We start from the raw sequence: 6,000 nt of genomic DNA, 5'->3' as shown, positions 1-6,000 counted from the left end.
CTGATTCGATGCTAGTGAATTAAAAAATGTGATCGCTGAAAAGGGGCAATGAGGCAAAGAGCAGGTGCACTGGAAACTTTGCTTACATAGTTAGTGAGCGAAAGATATAGCGCTTTGATGATGAGATATTGTCACCTTTCATGATGTAATATGAGTCATATGGCAGCTGTGAAGCAGATTTTTTTCTTCTTCATCTTAACCGCCCACGATGTCGCCTTGAAAAAGTTGAAACACCCACGTCGCACTCATAAAAAGCCTCGCTATTTCAACGGAGGCCTTATTCATTTGATTGAAAATTTCAGCGAAGTGACGAAAGGGGAAAAAAAAACAAACTTAAAATATGTCAATATCATTTAAAGTAAGTGTTTGAGATATCCTTATGACACAAAGGTGCTGACTACTCGATTAAATTATTAAATTGTTCGCTTGTTCGCAGATTTTCCCTCCATCTCTCGGTCTCTAGTTTGCATTACCAAGGAACTGCCCTGAAGACGTCAGACATCATTTTACTGTTTACTGCTTAGGAGGCGAGGCAGCGTTTCAGTCGCTCCACGCCTGCTGTTGATTATTCATATCAACTGTGTGGAGGGAAGGGGGGGAAAGAAAAAATAAATCATGTGAAATGGTGTAGTGATGAAAGAGGATGAAATTGTGAGATTAGAGAAAGGGAAACATTGGTAGGGAGTGAGAATAAGGTTCAGAGGAGAGAGGAATATTGTGGGAAATGTGAGGAGTCTCGCGGAGAAAGAAAATCGTAGGAGTTGGACAAAAATGAGAACATTTTTATAAAGGAAGTAGAAGTCAGAGTGTACCTGTCAGCCCTGTGCGGCATGTCCTCAGGCCATCTGCCGCACTACATCAAGGGCTTTGCATTGATTAACATGCCATTACACCCTTCACGTGCTGTGTGTCTGTGTAGTCATCCATACAAACTATAGTGTTTGTGCGTGAGCCTTCATACGCTTGAGCGATTGTGATGTGTGAACGTGTGTGCCTCTGTGAGCCTGTGTGTGTGTGTGTGTGTGTGTGTGTACATATGGGACTTGTTTGGCCATAATTACACCAGTGCATTGAGGTTTCCAGTTGAATGCTGGTGGGAGGTGGGTGAGGGTTTGAGTGGAATAACCAGGGTTACAGATCAACAGGGTGTCCCCCTGGGCTTCAACCTGATTACGACTCGACATGTGAAAGAATGGCAGACTGGAGCTGCTTGTGCCGGGGGTTTTTTTCACTCATTTTTTCATTTTTTTTTCAACTGTGGTTTTAAAAAACAACAACACTTGAAGGAATACCGCTTCCTGCCTTCACGGCCATGGTCAAGGATTGGTATTGCCCCTACTGAACTATGGCTGAATCACACAAAGTGTTTGGAAATGGTCAAGCAGTGGAAGTTTGCATATGTCTGGTTATTTTTTTATTATGGAATTTGATAATTTCAATCGATAGGAGTGCCGTCAAGGAAAGGTCAATGCTAACATGCTGATAAAGAAGGTTAGCATGCTACCATGCAAAACTCTGCTGATTAGCACTTATACAAAAAACAACGGAGGCTGATTGGAATGTTTAATTCATGACCAAATTTCTGTATTGGACAAATTTGAATTTTGACCAGAGGATGGCAGTTAATTGTTAAAATTATTCTCTTGAGTAGAACCTGAATGTCTGCACCAAATTTCGTGGTATATGTATCTAGAAACTGTCCAGACATTTCACTCAAACCCCAAATCTCCTTGTGGCACCAGAGTAACTTACATTGTCTGGGGAAACGCGAGTGTCAGTCCAGCGGCGACACACCATGACGTCACCCATTGATTTGTGAACCACTGCTTTGAAGCCTCGAGTTTAGCATTTTGACCAGCGCCATGTTGGGTTTTTTGGAACCAGACATAGGAGCTGGGGTGGGTATGTCCTACACCTGCGACAATGCACTGACACCCAAATGCATACGGTGATTTATCGTCAATTTTACTCTAAATGAGAGCACAGTTTCTAAAATGAACATCAAACTGTATGGGGGAAGACTTTGAACGAGAGATTTCCTCAGGAAAATGTTAACTGACGTTATAAACCAAGTGAGAAGTAGAGTCATTTTCTCATAGACTTCTATAGAAACTGACTTCTTTGAGCAACCAGTGATCATGTTTAATTATTGGTTTAAAATAACATGCCGTTTCAAACCATTCCAATCTATTATTACATTACATTCATTTTAGCAGACGCTTTTGTCGTAACGAGTGTTCTTTACTGGACCCAGAATGCAGACAAAAGACTCTGAAGGTGAAACTTAAGTATGAACAATCCAAAATAATTTATTTTTCAACAAAAAAGGTCAAAAAAATACTGAGGCAGTCTTTCAGGGCCGCCTTAGCTGGCGTGGGGTTAGGAAGCTGTAGTTCAGCGATAAGCCGGGCAGAGTGAGTCCGGAGGCGGAAAATCCAGGAAGCTGCTAAGAGCAAGTTGGTAATGTCTGAGAAACAGGACACAGAGACAGAGGATCAGGTTGAGCAAAGCTAGAGATTACAAAATAACAAGCAGCCTGAGCAGTATACCACTGTGGGCAAAGGGACAATATGGCGACGAGTGGAGAGCTGAACCAGGCTTTGTGCAGAGTGGAGTGAAGGTGATTGCAAACTACTGGCAGGTGGCCTGATTCAAATTCAAAAACTTTATTGTCTCATCACATAGTGACAGAAAATTGCCTCCAGTCTGTGGTTCAAACAACATGAGACACATAAAATAACACAAACCGTTCAATAAAGCAGTAAAAGCATGTCTGCAGAGCAGACTTGCATTAAAAAAGTAGTCTAGTTGACCTTGTTTAAAGTGCATATTGCAGTGGGAATGAAAGAGTTTTTGTAGATTTCTTGTTAGCCAAAGGTACTAACTGAAAGCGACAGCAGTTGGGGTTGTGAACTCTTTCCTGTATTACTATCAGGTTGTTGTTGAATTGTTCACTTTACCCACATTCAAATTTGCAATCACTAAAAGTGACATCATGTGACTCCTGTCCGTCATGCAGGACATTCAGCAAAATGCAGTGGTCCAGGCCCACACAACATCACGCAAGGCACTCACATGCTGTAGTGCTGCCTTACAATAGAATATTACTTTTCATGATGAAATATGTGCTTGTTTTTGTTTTACAATTTAACTATATAATCAAACATACATATTCCTTGATAGCCCTGGAATCTATCTAGTATATGTTGAGACCTTCTGGTGGCCCTACCTGAGAAGTCAGGGGGTCACCAAAGTCATGAGGATGCATGTAAGTCCACTGAGTACTTTCCATCTGTACTAAGTTGCTATTAAGACATCACAACACCCAATGCGTGTATCATAGAAATGCACATTTATAGCTATTAATTCAAGCCGCTCTAGCAGGAACAATTGCCTTAAACGGATCACACTTTAATTAGCGGGACGCTCGATTTGAGCTTATGTTGATGGCAGTTATTATTATATCATCATTCATCAGTTCTTTCAGAAAAGTCACTTTGTGTGGAGATCAGGCATCGTTTCGATTCAAATGTGAGGGAAAATAACATGCTGGCAGCAGGATTATATACTTTTTCGCACTGCTGCACTGTGGACTCACTTTCACATGGCCGACCTCAAATGTTCGATACTGCTGTATATTTGATAGTGAAATAAATCCCCCGGTGCTGCTGGTTGGTTGGCGTTTTTTTGTCTTTTGAGCAACAAAAGCACACACACATGCACACACACACACACACACTGGTACAGTGGTAGGTATTTTTTCACACACAGATGTACACAAAGACACACACTCACACACTCGGCTGGGAGTAGACAGCTTGCCAGTGCGCCAGCTGTAGCATGAGACTCCTCCAGATCCATCTCAAGCCAACGGGATCAGAGCAGCAGGCCTGCGCTCTCGCTCCCTCTCTCGTGAGAACACACACACACACACACACACACACACACACGCGCACACACACACACAGAGGGGCTGTGAGCGATACCTTCAGCTGCTGCGCTGGCGGGTGGCTGTGAGGTTCATGCATGAGATATCGACACAGGCCACAGGGGGAGGAAGAGACAAAGAATCCAGCAGCCGTGGGCTTGAGAGCGCAGTCTGTGATTGCAATATGGTGTTTCCATTTTAAGCTGCCACCCACTGCCATCTCTAGTGGAATCATAGGTGGCGACAGATCCGTGGGCCCACGGCGGGAGGGTCTGGGTTATAGGAACATACTTTAAGATTATTGAAATCAAAGTTTAAGACACCTGAAACATAATGACTACTTCCACCAAGGTTTGTCGCGTCTTGACAGTCACAAAGGATGTGAGATATTGAATGATATAATGGGTTTGTAATTGCAAAGAGGAACCTATTGGGATGACAGTTGGACTATGATTAGAGTCGTGTTGCTAGGCAACCCCTGTAATCCAGCAAGAGGTTAGCTGGAAATTGTGCAAGTCACTGTACCGGACAGGAACTGAAATTCATCTTCATGCAGCAATTTGCACCAAAAAGGCAAAACATTTTGGTGCAATGAAGGATTGAGAGAACAGAGTGGCTCCGCACTCAAACATCATATCACCTATTATATATACACTGGGTCCAACTTTCTCCATGAGTTTGTGACATACATCCGTTACCTGAAGCCGGAACTTCCTTGGCCCACTATTTCTAGCAACATCGCAACTAAAACTGTCCAAAGCACAAATAAAAAAGGCCTGTGATGCATCTTGAATTGAGTCTTGAATGAGACAATTAAACCATTAAATTCTACATCTTTTCATTAAAAGTCGCCATACTTCATATTTAATGATCGCGAACGTGACCGAACTGTGAGGTCTGGCCAGACAAAGGGCCTGCAAAAATATTGACGTGCTGGACAAGGCACCAAATTGCCTGGAGGGCTACCAGAGCCTTGTACTAAACCGTTACTATTGATTAAGTCTTAGCCTCTAAATGAGTTGTTGTAATAAGATCAATCTTAATTTTATGTGAAGACATCGCCCCCCCCCCCCCCCCCTGCACTTTCATCGGCGTGTGATCAGTGCGGTGATTTTCTCTGTTCGGAACAAATTTGAAACACCGGGCAGTGATGGTTTTACATCTCACAGAACAAAAGACGTAAAACGCCTTTAATGCAACCGCTGTAAATCGGAATCTTTCCCTAATCTGGCCATGTGGGTAGTAAATTCAGTTTTAAAGGGGAATACCTAAATCTTATGATGAATTAGGATGCTGCTCGACAGGTGCAGTACAAACACAAAGTAATCCAACCTACAGTGTGGTGTACAAATAGAAGTGAATTAAAAGGGTTAAAAACAAGTTTTTCCTTTAAAAAGTTCCCGTAGGAAATGCGGTCCAGCCTTTTACAACGGACTGAACACCCCGGTCCTTGGAGGCTGAGATGTTGAGTGTTCTGTTCTCAGTAAATGCGGCATGTCACAGGGGTTAAATACCACCTTAAGGAACAATAGAATTGAAAGTGAAGGCAATTAGCAAATCAATAGCTGTTTAGAGCTGGCGCTTTCTGGGGAGGTTAAACATCATCATTGTAGAAGTGGGGTTGGAAACAAAAAAAAATTCTCACCCTCTTCATTCTGAAAGTCTTGTCTCTTTCCCACCCTTTTTTTTTGTTCCAGTCGCTAATTAACAATAAAATGCAACCCTCCAAAAGCACTTCAGTGGAAAATGGACCATTGATTTTATCTATGTTTACATCAAGGCGCTTTATAAAATATTGAGGCGGGTAAAAAAAATGCCGTGGATTGATTTAGGCAAACGGGGAGGAAGACGTTTCACAATATGAATTATAAAGAAAAAAGGTTGCTCCTCTTAAACCTTCAACATAAAGGCTTTTAATCTATCACTCCGAATGCATCAGAACACAGAGCATTGATTTTTCAAAGTAATTGCTTCACCTTCGCATTCCCCGAAAAAGTAAGCTGGTGCCGAGTGCACTCAAAACATTGTGACTGTGACAAATCTCGTCAAAAGTGTTCAACTGATTGTGGTGT

This window comes from Scophthalmus maximus, chromosome 3 (genome assembly GCF_022379125.1).
Source record: "Scophthalmus maximus strain ysfricsl-2021 chromosome 3, ASM2237912v1, whole genome shotgun sequence".
NCBI classification, from domain to species: domain Eukaryota; kingdom Metazoa; phylum Chordata; class Actinopteri; order Pleuronectiformes; family Scophthalmidae; genus Scophthalmus; species Scophthalmus maximus.
This window is presented reverse-complemented; position numbering follows the sequence as displayed.